Genomic DNA, 19,415 nt, shown 5'->3' with positions numbered 1-19,415 from the left:
AGGTAGTTTTCATACTTTGTGGAGCGTTGTAGTAAAAGTGGTACATTTATCAAAATACGCACACACACGCGCACACACACATTCTCTCTCTCTCTCTCTCTCTCTCTCTCTCTCTCGCTCTGGACTCACAGCTTGTTGAGCACAGCAGAGGATCTGGTTGTTTTGCTGTGCTACTTCGTCACTGCAGCACACACTGTACCAAGACTCCATACGATTGATGGCATCTCCACGGCGACGCCAGTGACTGACACCGGAGGTGGGGAAGAAGCTAGGCAGATACCGGGGGCGACGTAGTCCATTGTAACATATGGCAGCAAGGTTCTGCTCATTAGGACATGCCGGGGGAAATGGAACATCAGGCTCCCCGAGAGAGTTTAAGTTCTGGGTACCTGTGAATGGGAGGACACAAAGCAAAATATTATTGCATTGATTAAATAACAGATTTTAGACAGTACTCTTCGAAATACATGACAACATTTACCTCCAAGTGTTGCACCATGAAGAGCAAGTAGCACCAGTAACCAAAAACCTGCCACAGATCCAACTGAAATCATGATTGCTTTCATGATGTGGTCAGAATCTAAATAGAAAATATGGAAAAAATTGAAGTCCTCTTCTGTAAGGTTCAATCTGTTGCTGTCCTCAAAGTCCTTCAGAGCTGTTTTTGTCCAAACCATCACCCTGTATTTATTGAGGCGGGGGGTGGTGGGGTGGGGGGGTGGGGGGGTGGGGGTGGTAGAAACAGGAATAGGGAGTATAACAACAAGTACTGGGTGTATGATAGATTAGCCACAGATGCCTCTACAGGGTTTTGTGTATCTGACAGGAATACAAATGTCATGTATGCGATACTCTCGGCTATATTGAGTGTTTACCATAAAGTACCATAACATATTCAAGTAGAGCTATTGAAAACAAACCCGTTTAACTGATGAGCACCAAAAGATACAGTAGCAAACAGTAAAATCAACACCTTTGCTTCAGCTTTGGGGAGTGTGTAGTCGACAACATATAAAACAAACGAGGATTTGGACGTAAACACGTGTAGCTAGTTTCTCTGACATAGATTAAGCCTAAAAAAAAAGAATAACATTTAAAAAAAAGTAATCCTTTCTTCTTCTAGCATTGTGACTGCCAATGGACCCTGGTCTTAACATAGATTTTCTTATGATGACTGATGTATAGATGATTCACTTACTTTAGACAAATGTACTTGTTGTAAGTCGCTTTAGATAAAGGCATCTGGTAAATGTCAAAATGTCAAAATGTCAAAATGTCAAAATGTAATTCTAGATTAAAATGCATCTTAAATGGAGATTTCCTAAAGAACATTTTTTATTTAGTCTCAGACCAGGCTTAATCTGTGTCCGGGAAGCTGGCCTGTCGGTCGTGAAGTTGGGCCTGTCAACCTGTGAAGTTGGCCTGTTAGTTCGGCTTAGTCTAGAGAAACCCCGGCTCCTGTGGTTGTCAGCCTAAAGCCAGGCTTATCTCAAGTAGAGAAGGGAGTGTGCAGAAACAGGAAAGTTTGAGTGGTGGAAGAACATTCCACGGACCAGAGTAACATACGGAGTGGACCCACCATTGATGTTCATATCACAGAATGTCCTGTGCCCTGTGGCCTACAGCTGGGAGTCAGAGCATTTGCTTTTCCGTTCCAGGTACAGCGTTCTTCACTTCTTAAGCCAGCTTGCACTTTCTTATCTGAGGAGTGCAGGTAGAAATCGGAGGACAGGCTGAAATGGAATAAGGACATATTTGATACCATTCCTCATTCCACTCCATGCATTACAATGAGCCTGTCCTCCTATACCGGTAATTCACTGACAGAAATATTTGTTCTCGGTGGTGGTGGTGGGAGTGCAGAACATGATGGGAGTTTGTGTTTGCCTTTGGTTATGCATGGTCAAACACATAGGTCAGTCCCTTCTCGTATCCAGTGACACAACAACAAAAGCATCCCTAGCGAACCCAAACAGACTTCCCACCCAAGGTCACAACATAACACAGAAGCTCATACCACTTTACTGGAACACAACATCCTGCTATGGTTATCAACACTTCAGCAGAAATGCTGAAGTGCTGATAAAAAATCTTTATTTATATAGGGTGTAAGGAAATGTGATCAATATTAATGCTATCAAATAGGTCTGTCTAGTCACCGTATGGGAACAATGAATAAGGGGCCTCAGCGACACCTTTGAAACTGCTATCTGCCACTCGAATGGTGGACAGGAAGGCTATTGTTAACCACTCCCACTTTCAGGTCACCACACCCTTGGGGTCTCTTGTATATAATGTATGTCTCTCAAACATGTAGTTGTAGTTGAGCTGCCTTTCATTACCCGGTATACTCGGTGTACCGTACAATACTATTAACGTTTTTGGAACTGCAAGACATCTTATTTCACAAAGGTGACATTCCTACAAGGGTGTCATGTTGAGGCCCAGGTCTCTTTTTCAAATGATTCCCTGAATACATGAGACACAAAGTACAAAACACAATTGCATGTGAGCAAGCAGTATAGGTACATGGAATTAGTTTAGTTTAGTTTAATTTAGTTGCATAAATAGAAAGACAGTTTGTACACATTTAAAAAATAACAACAGTATGTGCAGGAGGGGTGGTCATAAATCAATCATAAATCACAGTAGCAGTGTGGATAAACAAACAAACAAAAGATCAAATAAAATGTAGGCGCAAAAAGAATCATGCAGTCAAAACATTTGCTGTATGTTTCTCTTTATTAAAGACAGATGAATGCTGCTACAGTTGCACTTTGCTGGCAAGGGAGGCTGGTAGAGGCAGAAATCGGAAGACAAGGTCATTGTAATGCATGAAATGGAATAGGGAATGGTATCAAACACTTGCATATGATACTTTTCCTCATTCCATTTCTACCTCCACCAGCCTCCACTGTTTGGTGGGCCACCACAGTCTGTGAATGACTCAGAGTGAGTGAATTTAGACAGAGGCCGAACCACTGGTTTGATAGATAGATAGATAGATAGACAACTTTATTGATCCCCGAGTGGAAATTAAGGTGTTACATGAGATCATGATGCATAGGCTGCTAACAGCAATCAATGAAACATTGATAAATGTTTTCAACAGTAATATGCAATGTAAAGTACAGCCAGCACTACTGCAACTGAAATGTTAGCCATTAAATAATCTGCACATGTGATCTTGGGGCGTATAAAGCTGATACAGTATGTATGTATCCATTTAAATCCCATTACACAAGGCAAAAACATGGACGTCAACCAAAAGTAAGTTGTACTTCTTGTCCAATCAATTTAGTCAGATTTTTGTGACTCCCTGATGTTCAAATAAGACTGATTTGCAAATACTCTGGCTGTCTTTACTGTAAGGTGAGGAAGTAGATGCTGAGTGCCATCATTTCCTCTTTTATCCACCTAACGTCCAGGAGATGTAATATTTGCTCCATACAATGGTTATTTGTCTTATTAACACCAGCGAACAATAGGTTTCTCTCTCAGCCTATGATGTGGACTCTTTTTTTTGGGTTTGAGGTTTAAGGTTTCTGATAGGGTAACAATGCAACAATGGCTAAGACTATTCACCACCCTAAACATAAATAACTAATTCAATGTTATCAGTCACACTTTTCCTAGCTGTCAGAAGACATCACTCATATTGGATTCAAAAAACCTCTTCTCTCGCCAATTCAACTGTGATTGAATATTTTGTTTCCATTATGAGAAACATTTATTCTCACAGACCTCAGTTAATCTTATTTTTATAATCTATCAATGTGTTACATTGTTCTGATTACTGATCCTTAAGACTAGCTTTTTTTTTTTGCTCCATACAATGGTTATTTGTCTTATTAACACCATAGGTTTCTCTCTCAGCCTCTGATGTGGACTCTTTGTTTTGGGTTTGAGGTTTAAGGTTTCTGATAGGGTAACAATGCAACAATGTGTAAGAATATTCACCACCCTAAACATAAATAACTAATTCAATGTTATCAGTCACACTTTTCCTAGCTTTCAGAAGACATCACTCATATTGGATTAAAAAACCTCTTCTCTCGCCAATTCAACTGTGACTGAATATTTTCTTTCCATTATGAGAAACATTTATTTTCACAGACCTCAGTTAATCTTATTTTTATAATCTATCAATGTGTTACATTGTTCTGATTACTGATCCTTAAGACTAGCTCCATGAAAAACACTGGTTAAATTACAAGATAGTTTTGAGACTTAGAGAAAGATAAACTAAGTCAGTCATTTGTGAAGTTTCTTTATTTCACTGGAAAGTAATACGGGGATGTTGGAACGCCTACCTGTACAGTAGGCAGCCTGATTTAACAGATTATAGATGCATGTACATACATGTTACAGAGGGATGTAAAGGAAACAAGGTGGGAAAACACTGAACACCATGAATTGAACAGCTGTTAACCCTAGGTGGTTAAAACCTAATGCATTGACCTTGCAGAAGAAGAATCTACTGAATAATATCTACAGTGTATGTGTATCTGAATATAATGTATACATAATATAATATATATAATGTCTCATATTCATTTGCATGCTGATCTGTGCAGTTAATGCCATCATTATATATTTCACATATGCATTGACTGTATTACATACAGTGGTGTTGCACTGTGTAATTATATAATCTACACAACAGCAAAGTAAACAGGGCATTCAGATTGTGAGGGTGTTAACCTTTCCTGGGGCTGACCCCCCTGCCAACATCCGGACAGGGCAGGATGGTTTGTCATGCGCAAGGGAGGCACACCTGTCCTGGCACACCTGTCCTGGCATCTAGGGCACAGGTGCCACCTCTGCACTCATTGGCTCCTCTGGAGTACCCTGACCAAATAAAAGGCGAGCCATCCAGGAGCCCACCAAGCCAGACACCAGGTCTAGGTAAGGACACATCAGATTGTTCAGGAGTTCAGGAGAATGTAGTGGAGAGTTTATGTCTAGACTTCATGTGTGATTATATGTGTAGAGTGTTCGTGTATTACACGTTTTTACAATATAGCTACTGTAATTATGAGGTTCAACAGTTACAAGCCTACCTGTTAATCTCTGTAATAGAATGGAAAACAGTTTTATTTTATTGTATTGGTACAGTTACTGAGAGAGATTGCACTGCAACATTGCATTAACCATTTAACTATTGGCTATGACTTGTGTGGAGGTTTGGAATATATATTTGATGATTTTAAGACGTTATGGAGGAATTTAATATAAAGGTCTGACCTAACATTAGAACCAATATCTACTTTGGCAGGATATTTTGCATCTACAGTATCTCATTGAGAGTGTGTTGTATGATGTCATGGCATAACAATTAATATTTTCAGATTTCTAGCCGTGAGGATGAGGGGGTTTCTGCATTGCTTTGTGGTTCTGCTGCTTGGTGGTAAGTTCTGATGAGTTCCTGAGCTTTCTATCTTGTCTGACAAGGACAAATAATTGCGTAGACAAAACAAGTGAAATAACAGGACCATATTGTCATGAATAACAAGGAACCATGTTGAATTGAGAGATTATGTAGAGATTACCTGCTATTGTTTACGTCTTGTGAAATTACTGTAAGCAACAAGTTTCACTTGTAGACTAAACTGAGGTGGTAGTTTTCAACTTTGTCAGCATCTGACAGTATCAAAGAGGTTAAATTAAATTAGATCCACAAATCTGGAATTCATGTTTTATCAAAAATAAATCCTATCTTTCTAATACTGATATCTAAAGCAGTTTTCTTACTCAGATTCGACTGTTATCTTTTAAAATGTTTTTTGTTTGTTTTCCAGGACTCTGCTCTGCCGGGCCAGCAGGGACAGAATTCGCCACAGGGTTCATGGAAAATTGGAAGTCCGACTATCAGAAAGGCACACGCTTCGTCATCGAAGTCTCCGCTCCGACAACCAGACAAGGCAGCACTCAGGTGAAGGTGAGCGCCCTGGGAAAGGTCTATGAGAAGACAGTTGAACCAGGTAAGGGTGTGAACTTCCAGCTACCCAATGGGGTGGAGATGGTTGGTAGCACTGGGAACCGTCCTACTGTCCTGATCGAAGCCAGCCAAGAGGTCACAGTGTTGTCCCTCAACTACAAGGACGGGACAGCAGACACCTCTGTAGTCTACCCCGTCAAGGACTGGGGGACAGAGTACTACCTCTTCACCCCCAAGGGCACCCCTTTAGGCACCTTCAAGGAGTTCTCCATCACCAACCACAAGGATCGCAACTCTGTTGTGGTGCTCCTGAGAGCCACAGTGAAGTTCCAGAAGACGGTATATCAAGCAGGGAGCAAGCTGACCCTTGACCTTGAGCCGTTTGAGAGCGTGCAAATCCAGAGCCTGGACGACCTGACTGGTTCCAAGGTGTCCTCTACCCACCCAGTAGCAGTCTCCACAGGTCACAGCTGCACCTACAAATACACAGAGTGTAACCATGTCTATGAGCAGCTGCTTCCTGTTACTAGCTGGGGGAAGGAATTCATCATCGCACCACTGCCTTATAAAAGTGACGGGAAGCGATACGACAGCGTTTTCATCCAAGCATCCCAGGCTACCGTCGTCAATGTGACTACAGGTGGTGCAACCTTCACGATACCATTGAAAACGGGACAAACCAGTGAGCTCCCGTCCTTCTGGCCAAAATCCATCCACTTTGCCTCCGACAAAGGCATCCAAGTCCTGTTTCAGTTCAACGGGGGCAAAATTAGCAACAACATGTATTATGACCCGTTTCTGATGACTATTCTGCCCACAAACCTGTTCAGCACCTCCTACTCCCTGGAGGGGCAGATGGACTTCACCAACGGGTTCATCATCGTGGCCCGGAGCACTGAACTGGCCGGGTTAATGCTGGACAAGACTCATATCTCCAAAGAACTCAAGTGGCAGAGAGCAGAGGGAAGCGAGTACTCATGGACTCAAGTCTTATACAATTCTGGAGCCAGCTTCAAGCAGATAGCCAATCCCGACTCCCCGTTCGCCATCTACAGCTTTGGTGTGGCTTTGGCCAATGGGTACGGATCCCCAGCCACTGGCAACCCGCCAGGTAGGTCACATGATGCACTGTGTCAATAAGGGTGTATGAAGCAACACAGTGAGATCCATGCAGTACATGTAAATACTCATACATACTGTAATGTGTGGTATATCATAATATATCATGAAATTAAATATGTCCCCTCTCCTCTCCGTTCCTCTCTTCTACTCTTTTCTTCTCTCTCCTCTTCTCTCCTCTTCTCTCCTCCCCTCTTCCATCTCCTCAGCCAAACGTGATTGCAGCAGCATCACATGTCCTAAAGATGAACAGTGCCAAATGAAGGGTAGCAACGACCCAACGTGTGTGAAGAAGCAGCAGCTGAAGGCAGGAACCTGCTGGGCCATGGGCGACCCCCACTACCGCTCCTTCGACGGCCACTACTACAACTTCATGGGCAACTGCACCTACACCATGGCCAAGAACTGCCATGTTGACCAGGAGCACCCAGCCTTTGAGGTGGAGGCCAAGAATGAGAACCGGGCCGGCTCCAAGGTTACATTCGTAGGCAAGGTCATCATTACGGTCCACGGCGTCACAATCACCATTGTCAGGGGTGAGGTGGGCCTTGTCAGGGTAAGTGAGGGTTTTTACTGTATATAAACTTGACATTTTACTCAAAACAACCACTCATTGCTTGATTTCTTTATATATAATATATGGTTATAAATACTAATGATGTTGTTAGGTCTACCATTGTAAATGCCAAATTTGTTTCACCATTTCGTTTCACCTGCTCACCGTGCCATTGTCTACACAACAATTGAATATTGTAACAATTAGTTGAGCTATTTTCGTTTACCAGGTGCCTTAAAATATAATAATTTATTTTTTATGTATAATGTGTTTTGACTTTATGTAACTGACAGCTTGGACATCACATATGTTATACTAAACCCCCTCACCTTTGGTTTAGATCAACTACCAGTTATGGAATCTCCCAATCAACTTGGACAATGGCAAAGTGAAGGTGACCCAGAGTGGGCTCTCCGTTGTCGTGGAGACAGACTTTGGTGTGATGGTGCAGTACGACTGGGAGCAGTATCTCATGGTGACCGTGCCGGGTAGCCTGGCAGGCAAGGTGTGCGGTCTGTGTGGCAACTTCAACGGTAAACAGGAGGACGACCTCACCACCCCCAGCGGCTCCCCTGCCAAGGACGTGGTGGCCCTGGGGAAGAGCTGGAAGGTCCCAGGCGTGGAAGGTGAGGCCTACTGTCGAGACGAGTGCATGGGGCAGTGCGGAAGTTGCGAGAGTGAATCGATGTTTGAACACTTGGCTCATCGCGCCTTCTGTGAGGTGCTCACGCGCGTCATGGATGGACCGTTCGGGAACTGCCATGCTGTAATCGAGCCCAAAGCCTACCATGAGAACTGCCTGTATGACGTCTGCATGGGCGAGGGGATGCTGAAGTTCCTGTGTGACACCCTGCAGGTCTACTCCGACGTCTGCCAGAGGGCTGGGGTCAAAGTTCACAACTGGAGAGGCATAGTTCATTGCCGTGAGTAACCAAGACAGAAAGCTGAGACTGTTAGGAATGGAACAAATGTTAAAATCATCAGGAAATGGGGCTGCTTGGCACATTAGAACTACACCAACTTTCCCCTATACCTCTGTAGTAAAGCTGTAGTAACCATGGTAACAACATTGCGTCAATATACTGTTAGTAATTGTTAGTCTTTTACATATTATGTTCGTTATTGGTTTATTAATGAATAGCACTGGAGTTGATTGGTTTGTGTTATTACACAAATGGAATTTTACACAAATGCTCCATCTATGTAATAACGCAAACCACTCAACTCCATTTACTCTACCATTTAATATTGCATTTCTATAAAGCAAATGTTAATACCCCAATGTCACTAGAGTAATTACAACATTACTACACAGGTATAGGGGCAACTTAGTGTAAAGTGTTACCAGCAAACCTTACCATCATCATTATTGAAGTCTTAGTGAACATAAGTAGTAATACCAGCAGTGTTAAAAGTCCCTCAAAGGTGTGACACACTGTTTTCAAACATCAGATCCATGTCCTATCTTCTTACTATTGCCTATTACTAAGGTATGTTCCCTGAAAGCTGAACCTTCTCTGAACTTCTCCCTCTGTCAGCCATGCCTAATTGTCCAGAGAACAGTCACTACGAGCTGTGTGGGAGCGCCTGCCCTGCCACCTGTGAAGACCCAGACGCTCCCTCCAGGTGCAAAGCCAGCTGTGTGGAGGCCTGCACCTGTAACCAGGGCTTCTTCCGCAGCGGCAACAAGTGTGTCCCCAAGACCCAGTGTGGCTGCCAGTACAAAGGACACTACGTGGAGGCTGGAGCCTCCTTCTGGGGCGAAGAGAACTGCATCCAGAGGTGCACCTGCATCAACAGACAGGTGTTTGTCATTGTTGTTTATATTGTTTATATTTTTTATGTTGTTTATAATGTTTATATTGTTGTAAAGCACTTAGAGACAAACTGTCTGTAAAAAAGTGCTATACACATACATTTGTTTGATTGATTGATTGATTGATTGATTGGTCGATTGACTTATTGACAGGTGGAGTGTAAGAAAACGGGCTGCCCTCTGGGGAAGGAGTGCCAGGTGGTGGATGGTCTTAGAGGCTGCCAGCCTCTGACCTACGCTGAATGCAGCGTGTCTGGAGACCCCCACTACCGCACCTTCGACCACCACCATTACAACTTCCAGGGCACCTGTGTGTATCAAATGGCAGGTGTCTGCTCCAATGACACCAGCCTGGAGAAGTTTGATGTTCAGGTGCAGAACGACGGCAGTGGTAAACAAGCAGGATCCAGTGCCAAGCTGGTCGAGGTCAACGTCTATGGGATCTCTATTGTCATCACCAAAACACACAAAGGGTCCATCTTGGTAAGTTAGTGGCACGTTTTCATTTTGAGTGACTGTGTACTGAAGGCTACGTGCGTCAGGGGAGGCGGGTAGAGGCAGAAAACGTGCTCATTGTTATGCATGGAATGGAATGAGGAATGGTATCAAACACCATCCCTCATTCAAGTCCATGCATTACAATGAGCCTGTCCTTCGATTTCTACCTCCACCAGCCTCCACTAACCTATGTGTATAAGCAAAGTGCCTGTATTCATAAAATAAGAATGCTATTGCTCCTGTATGCCTGCTACTGCCTTCCTGTACTCTTTCAAGTCTGGGGCAGGGATTATTGAGGTTTTTAACTTTTCTATAGGTTTATTCTTGATGTGATAAATATTGTATTTTTGTATATGTGTTTTCTGACTTGTCCTTTTATGAGTTACTGTAGCACTGAAACCAATTCCTAACATCCTCGGTTGGTACGGCAATAAGATCTTGAATCTTCATCTTGAATCTCTCCTCAAACCTTCTGGTTTCCCTTCACAGGTAAACGGAGAGCTCACCAACCTCCCAGTCAAACTGGCTGACGGTAGGGTAGGCGTGTTCATGAGTGCGGGCTCTGCCGTGATCCAGACGGACTTCGGGGTCAAAGTGGCATACGACTGGCAGTCGACGGCAGCCATCTCAGTCCCCAACACCTACGCCGGAGCCATGTGCGGCCTGTGTGGCAACTACAACCTCAACCCCAAAGACGACCTCAAGATGAAAGGCGGGAAGCTGGCCGCCACTGTGGAGGAGCTGGGTCAGAGCTGGAGGGTAGCAGAGATTCCCGGCTGCGTCCACGGCTGCAAAGACAAGAACCACTGTCCCAATTGTGACATCACGCAGAAGGAGAAGTTTGAGACCGACGCCTTCTGTGGTAGAATCCGGGACCCCAAAGGTCCATTCCGTAACTGTCACGCCGTGGTGGACCCCAGCAGCTACTTTGAGGACTGTGTTTATGATGTGTGTCTGAGTAACGGCCGTGGTGATTCGCTGTGCAGTAGCCTCCAGACGTACACTGCAGTCTGTCAGCAGAAGGGAGTGGAGGTCTTTGAATGGAGGTCCAAAGACTTCTGCAGTGAGTCACACATTCCAAACTGTGCCTCCAGTATATTTAAGTAATATTCTTCAGCAAGTAGAAATTTAACATATGTATATTACAATTGTCTGAGTCCCCAGTTTCCAAAGTCCTTTATTTCAGTGGTACTGTTCAGTGTCAGTCAACTGCTTCCAATATGAATCAAACTTTAATCAATTAACTTTGTCTCTATATAGCAAACACTTTCTCCCTTCTCAATGCTATTCAGTAAGTTATTGTCCTTACCAACTAATTGTATTTGTCTGCAGGTTTCAAACACCCTCCCCACAGTCACTATGAGGTGTGTGCCGACGGCTGCCCTGCAACGTGTGACAGGCTGTCCGCCCCTGCCGGCTGTAAGGCTCTGTGCCAGGAGGGATGGGTCTGTGACGAGGGCTTCCTTCTCAGTGGAGACCAGTGCGTTCCCCTCGCCCAGTGTGGTTGTCTGTATAAAGACAGATACTACAAGAAAGGACAAGTCTTCTTCCCCAATGGACTCTGTCAGGAGGAGTGTATCTGTAACGGCACGGTAGGTTTATATTGGCATGGGTATAGCATGTCTTAATGTCACATATTGTTTTATTTTGGTCAAAATTCTGTATCTTTGTTTAGATAGTGATTCAATAGATCAATAGAAGCTGAATTCCTATTAGAGCACTGCAGTTGTTATTTAAGCAATCATTTATGATTGCAGTATTTGAGCAATTGAACGGCTTTGTTTAAGCCTTGATTAGATTAATCTCGCCTCATAAAAAAACCTACTCCTTTTGTGGAGTGTTAATATCAACTCAATCATATTGAGTTGATAGTATTCTCATTTTGATGGCATGTTCTCATTGCTAAAGAATGGATTCTACTACCAAAAAAAGGTGTTCTACAATTGCACTGTGGTGCTCATAGCAGTGCGTTTTACTACTCTGTCCAGGTGGAGTGTAAGCAGGTCACCTGTGGACCCGGTGAGAAATGTGATGTGAAGAACGGGGTAAGAGCGTGCCAGCCCTTCGGAAACGCGACCTGCTCCATCTCTGGCGACCCTCATTACAACTCCTTTGACAACAGCACCTATGACTTCCAAGGCACCTGCACCTACACTGCAGCCAAAGCCTGCCACCTAGAGGGCACTCGTCTCACCCCCTTCACTGTGGTGGTGGAGAACGAGAAGTGGTACACCATGTCGGCAGATCCGATGGTGTCAGTGGCCAAGCTGGTGATTGTAGAAGTCTATGGAGACGTCCTGATTCTACGCAAGAACCAGATCGGAATGGTCATGGTTAGTACATGTATTTTTTTGTGATTAATATCTGATTGTTTTTTTTCACATAGATGGATCACAATATAAAATGTAAGACAGTAAGAAAGCAAATGACAAACCCTGACAAGTATATTTAATTTTTCACTTTTTATCAATGAAAGAGAATACATTTTTGACAAATAACTTTGGTAAAAGATGATACAGTAAAAGAGACTGAGGATAGAGACTAGAATTTACCATGGATGATAGCCAATAATAATAATAATAATAATAATAACACAAGGCTGTGACAATTCATGGACCTGTTGCCACTGTGATTATCCAGGTGAACGGGTTGATGACCAACCTCCCCCTGAGGCTTCACGACGGAGCCGTGCAGGTTTTCCAGGGCGGAACCTACGACGTCATCATGACAGACTTCGGCCTGAGAGTGACCTACGACCTCGTCTACCACGTCACCGTCACTGTCCCCGGCAACTACCGCGGCAAGACCTGCGGCCTGTGCGGTAACTTCAACGACCGGAAGGACGATGACCTCCGGATGCCTGATGGGAAGGAGACCAGGGACGTGGTGGCTTTCGGAGCTGCCTGGGCGGTGGGCGTATCCGGGGTGGTTTGTGAGAACGGCTGCAGTGGAGACTTCTGTCCCAAGTGTGATGCAAAGAAGAAGCCTGTGTTTGAGAAGGACTGTAGTATCATCAAGAACCCCCAGGGTCCCTTCGCTGCCTGTCAAAGTGTGATAGACCCCGCCTCCTACTACAGAGACTGCGTCTACGACGTGTGTTTGGCCAAAGGGGACCGGAACACCCTCTGTCTCAGCATAGCAGCCTACATGATGGACTGCCAGAACGTTGGGGTGAAGATCGGAGTCTGGAGAACGCCACAGTTCTGCCGTAAGTATCCAGTAACCTGAAGACTGGAACCCATGTTACTTTGAGTCTGTATAGAGACCAAGGGAGGCTGGTGGAGGTAGAAATAGCAGGATTGGCTCATTGTAATGCATGGAACGAAATGGGGAATGGTATCAATCACACAGGTTTGATACCATTCCTCATTCAATTCCATGCATTATAATATGCCCGTCCTTCTATTTCTGTCCCCTTCAGCCTCCCCTGATAGAGACGGGTGGGTGAAGGTATAATGGAAGGTCACATGCACATCCCAAGAAATGGGAAAACCAGCTCTGGACAAAAATGCTATTGACAAAAAAAGGAAAAGCCTCCACATGGTAGATTTGCTTTATTCCGGCAACACAAACAGAAATATAGCATTGAGGAGCAGCTAATGTACCAGGTGAAGACAGGCTTTTCCTTCCTTTGTCTGAAGGGGTGAAAGTGTCATAGAAGGACATGATAGCATGTCTAATACAAGAGAGGCTGGTGGAGGTAGAAATTGGAGGACAGGCTCATTGTAATGCATTGGACGGAATGAGGAATGGTATCAAACACGTGTTTGATACCGTTCTGTTTTACGCATTACAATGAGCCTGTCATCTGATTTCTACCAGCATCCAATGGTCTAATCTCAAAATAACCTTCTCTTGTGCAGCCTTGTCCTGTCCTGCTAACAGCCACTACAAGGTCTGTTCTGAGACCTGTGACTACCCGTGTCCTGGCCTCTCTGACACCATCTCCTGCCCCACCACCTGCGCTGAGGGCTGTGCCTGCAACCCAGAATACTACTTCAATGGGACTGGCTGTGTGCCTTGGGACCAGTGCAGCTGCTACTTCGATGGGATCACCTACAAGGTGGGGTTACACATTTGTGTGTTGTGTTTACACATTCTAGCAATCCACATTACTGTCATGAAGAATATTAGGAAATGTTTTTCTATCGATTAAAGAATCACAACCATGTGTATTTTATTATTTAAATCATGTCATAGGCTATGCATATATGATCACATGTCAACTGATTGATAGGCTATGGATCCTTATAAAAATGTGTCCTTCTAAAGCTGTCTTAATAATCAAGTCAAATCAAATCAAACTTTATTTATACATAGCACATTTCATACATGCTATGCATATATAAAAGTCTTAAAGACATAAAAATACAGTGTAAAACACTATAACAATATGCTATTCCAACTACTCCTCTGCTTCAGATTGGGGAGTCTCTGTTATCTCAGGACTGTATGGAGTTGTGCACCTGCATGGCCTCTGGCAGGGTGGAATGTCATCAGCACACGTGCAACAACGGCGACAGCTGCCAAGTGAAGAAAGGCCTGCGTGGTTGCTATCCCACACAGTGCACCGTGAAGAATGGTGGCACCATCACTCCGTTCAACGGGTCCCCAGGCACCATCACAGCAGAGGGGTCCTATCAGTTACTGAAGGTCTGCGACAAGACTCTGGGGCTGGAGTGGTTCAGGGTGGTGGTGAAGATGGAGGAGTGTGGGAAGGCCGGTGTCAACAGTGTCCTTGCTGTGTACGTCTTCTTTGACAACCTGTTTATCAGTGTCAACAGCAAACATGAAACCTGGGTAAGTAACTTCATACAGTAGATATACTGTATGTATTCATTTATGGAATGGGTTTCTGTAACAGAGGTGCTTTAGAATCACTCTTTTGTGATTAGGATCTGGTTGACTGACTTGTAAGCCCAAATGTCACATATCATGTGTCATCTTTGTTTAATGGTAGACACTTGGGTCATCCATGTGAAAGGTCCCTAGTCTATTGAAAAAAGGCCTTGATTCAAGCTTATATACTGTATATAGAGAGAGTTTATAGATTAACTCTAACCCAGCTCAATCCATGCATCACTTGCATGCTTCATCAATTGTTTTTCTTCTTCTTCTTCTTCTTCTTCTTCTTCTTCTTCTTCTTCTTCTTCTTCTTCTTCTTCTTCTTCTTCTTCTTTCTGTTTACAGATCAACGGTAAGGAGGTGCCTCTCCCCAGCCTGCAGAAAAACGGGATCTCCGTCACGGTCGCTGAGAAGGCGGTTCTGATCGAGAAGAAGTCTGCGCTTCAGGTGTCCTACACCCTCTCCCAGGAAGTCATTATTACCGTGAGCGAAAGCATGGCTAACAAGGTGTGTGGAGCTTGTGGACAACCCATTGCCACTAAAGAGGCCGGAGTGGACACCTTCATCCAACAGACCATGCAGGCTTACATGAATTCTTGGGCCGCACCTGACTTCCCTACCTGGTGAGTGATCTGCATATATACTGTATGTATTGCATGGAAAAGCTTGTAATTTATTAAGGGCTCTATTGCATTGTAGATTAATTAAAAAATATGAACAGAAACGTTCATATTAATTTTCAGTTGACTTCCAGAGTTGGGTCCCTGGTTGTGTTATTTCTCTGTGTGACACTCAGGTGCTCTTCAATTCTTTTAACACACTGTGTATTTTATTCCAGTCCTGTGTGAACATCTGCGACCAACATCTCAGCATCTGTAAGAAAAACTGTTCTCAGCTTCGTCCATTTTCTGTTTACATTCTGTAAAAGGCAATAAAAAAATAAAGTTTCTACAATGAGCAAACGCTGATGTGTTCTCTTTGCCTCTCTTTTGTACTTTTCCAGATGATAATCTCGAATAGGTGAGCTTTGTCATGTTCTGTACACCAAGGGGCGCTGATGGAGGTAGAAAGGACAGGCTCATTGTAATGCATGGAATTTGATGAGGAATTGTTTATTCCTTATTCTGTTCCATGCATTACAATGAGTCCATCTGATTTCTCCCTTCACCAGCGCCCCCTGGTGTACAAGGATAAAGTATTCATTGAAACAGGTTGTAGGTCCTGGGTGACTCGTTGGTGGAACATGGCACGAGCAATGCTAAGGTTCTGGGTTTGATTCCCACTGGGACCATATATACATTAAATGTATGCACTCGCTGTACTGTACATTGCTTTGGTCTGCTAACTCAAGACCTGCCTACCACCCACACTGGACCCCTTTCAATTCGCCTACCGGCAGAACAGGAGTACAGAGGATGCCATTTCAACGGCACTTCACTCCGCCCTGTCCCACCTTGACAAGACTAACTCTTATGTGAGAATGCTGTTTATTGACTTCAGTTCAGCATTCAACACCATCATCCCATCCAAACTGATCTCCAAACTCAGGCAACTGGGCATCAACTCCTCCCTCTGCAACTGGATTCTGGACTTCCTAACCAACAGGCCGCAGTCTGTTAGGCTTCACAACCACACCTCCTCAACCCTCACCCTGAACACCGGCGTTCCACAAGGCTGTGTGCTGAGCCCCCTCCTTTACTCCCTCTTCACCTACGACTGCACACCTGTACATGGCTCAAACACCATTGTTAAGTTTGCAGACGACACAACAGTGATTGGTCTCATCAGCAACAACGATGAGTCGGCCTACAGGGAGGAGGTCCAGCACCTAACAGTGTGGTGCAACGAAAATAACCTGGCTCTCAACACCAGGAAGACCAAAGAGCTCATTGTGGACTTCAGGAAGTCTAAAGCTGGCGCACACACCCCCATCCTCATCAACGGGACTGAGGTGGAGCGAGTCACCAGCTTCAAGTTTCTGGGTGTCCACATCTCTGAGGACCTCTCCTGGACCCTCAACACCTCCACCCTGATAAAGAAGGCTCACCAGCGTCTCTTCTTCCTGAGGAGACTAAAGAAGGTACATCTGTCTCCTCAGATCCTGGTGAACTTCTACCGCTGCACCATCGAGAGTATCCTTACCAACTGTGTCACAGTATGGTATGGCAACTGCTCGGCATCTGACCGGAAAGCACTGCAGAGGGTGGTGAAAACTGCCCAACGCATCACCGGTTCCTCACTCCCCTCCATCGAAGCTGTCCAGGGCAAACGATGCTTGCGTAAGGCACGCAGCATCGTCAAGGACATTTCTCACCCCAACCACAGACTTTTCACCCCACTCCCCTCCGGGAGGCGCTACAGGTCTCTCCGCACCCGAACCAGCAGGTTCAGAGGCAGCTTCTTCCCTGCGGCTGTCACCCTGCTGAACTTGAACACTGCACCTACCTGACAACCTACTACCCCTGCAACCCCTGCAACCCCCCCCCCCCCCCACCCGGACAATTGCACTATCACTCCCCTCCCCTGCTCTTACTCAATACCACTGCTCTTCTGTCCATACTGTTCATACTGTTCATAATGCACATAATGCACATATCTTTATATTTTTCTTAATACTACTGTTAATACTCTGCACATACTGTACATACCTGTTTATACTGTTCATACGGCATTCCATATTTATATTTATTCTGCTATCTACCTCATGTTACTGTTAATACATATATACTGCTAGACTGCATTACTATACAGTTCATATGCTGCTACACTGTTCATACTGTAACTTATTTACTCTGCTATAATGCTAATGCTTACTCATATACTGCTTACACTGCACTACTTATATTATACTGCACTACTTACTGCTCATATATTGCACTACCTGTAAATACTGTTCATTGCACTTCTGCTATTTTGCACTTCTGGTTAGACGCTAACTGCATTTCGTTGTCTCTGTACTTGTACTCTGCACAATGACAATAAAGTTGAATCTAATCTAATCTAATCTAAATGGCATTTATTATAGAATGTGATTGTGCATACAAATGGCAGGCCTACATGGTTCCCTTTGTGGTGGCATAGCAAAACTGTTTTGGGCATAGTGAATGTTAGTAAGAGTAAAGAGAAAGCTTGCATTATACTGATCACCAAAACATGATTTTACATATATTTTATATGGAGGAACATGCAATGAGAGTATAATATTTTGTATATTTTGCTTTCATGTTTCATTATAGTGCTGAGTGAATCTCAAATATCCATGTCTTCTTGTCTGTCAGCCTGACAGCCTGATTTGACCATTAATGCATCCCATGCAATTTAACACATAATAACGCATATCTCAACCTTCTTTTTTGAATAACCAAAGAGCATTTAGATAGCAAATTATTATGTTTTCTGGCTAAATGCTCCTGTACGTCAATTTAGAATCAGCTTCTAAACCTTTGATGTAGGGCCCAATTCAATCAGTTGCAAGACAGCATATTCCATAAAAGAACACAAAATCAATATCAAGATTCAAGACTTTATTGTCATATCATTGGATTTTATTTGTATATAAAGCAGTTCTTTTAAAACTCCCATTTTACCTCACATCATTGCTTTTATGGCGACCTAGTGGTGATCAGACACGCTGTCAGAGCTTGCTACTTTTTAATGTCCCACAGGTGTCTACAGAATTAGGAAAAACTGCTTTTAGCTACTGTGCTCCTCAGACTGGGAATGATCATCAAGCCAGACTGAGGTTGGAACACTTGGTTCCACACAGTTGTTTTAAGTCCTTGGTTAGGGACCAGTTCACATATGCATGCTCTTGCTTTGATTAATTATTGTGTATAAATAAATATCAATCAGCTCAGACCTTACATATTTTACTTCACAAGAGGAATCATAAATTGAGTTATCCTAGAAAACCATTATCTGCATGGGCCATAGTACATAATTGGTTTGTTTGATTATATCTTTGGAACAGATGTTTTGGAATTATGTGAATCTGTGAGGAGAAAAACGGAATGAGAAAATGGAATGTCTCGTGAATAATCGAATGTGAAAAAAATCATTGACCGAGTATTACAGAAATGTAGGTAATCTGTATGCTGAGTGGAATTTTTCAGTAGTAGACTGTTCTTTAGTTGAAGCATCTTCCTCAATGTCACACACCACTGCATTAGAAACAAAGGAGAGAATTTACCATGAGTCCAGCTGATCATTCACTAGCATGTGACAGAGCATTATTGCTAATGTAACGTGATGGGGAGTTGATAACTGGGGAGGCTGGTGAAGGTAGAAATTGGAGGACAGGTTCATTGTAATGCATGGAATGGAATGAGGAATGGTATCAAACGTTGAATGAACCTGTCCTCCAATTTCTACCTTCACCAGCCTCCCCTCGTTGATACAACACTGTGTCATAATTCTTATGAACAGTGATCCTTAGTATTATGTTGGTGGTGGATTGCACTTTAAACCTCTTAGCCACCCTTTGAATGTGGTCTTGGGCTATAATTTCTCAATCCCTCTGAAATGTGGCTTACCATTGGGGGAAGTCAGGGGCTATCCATCCAGACATGTACTCTCGTAGGAGGAAGGAGGCTTTAGCTCCAGTCATCCTTCCACAAGCTCCACACACCTTGTCAGCCATG

This window comes from Argentina silus (genome assembly GCF_951799395.1).
Source record: "Argentina silus genome assembly, chromosome: 14".
Taxonomy (NCBI): Eukaryota; Metazoa; Chordata; class Actinopteri; order Argentiniformes; family Argentinidae; genus Argentina; species Argentina silus.
This window is presented reverse-complemented; position numbering follows the sequence as displayed.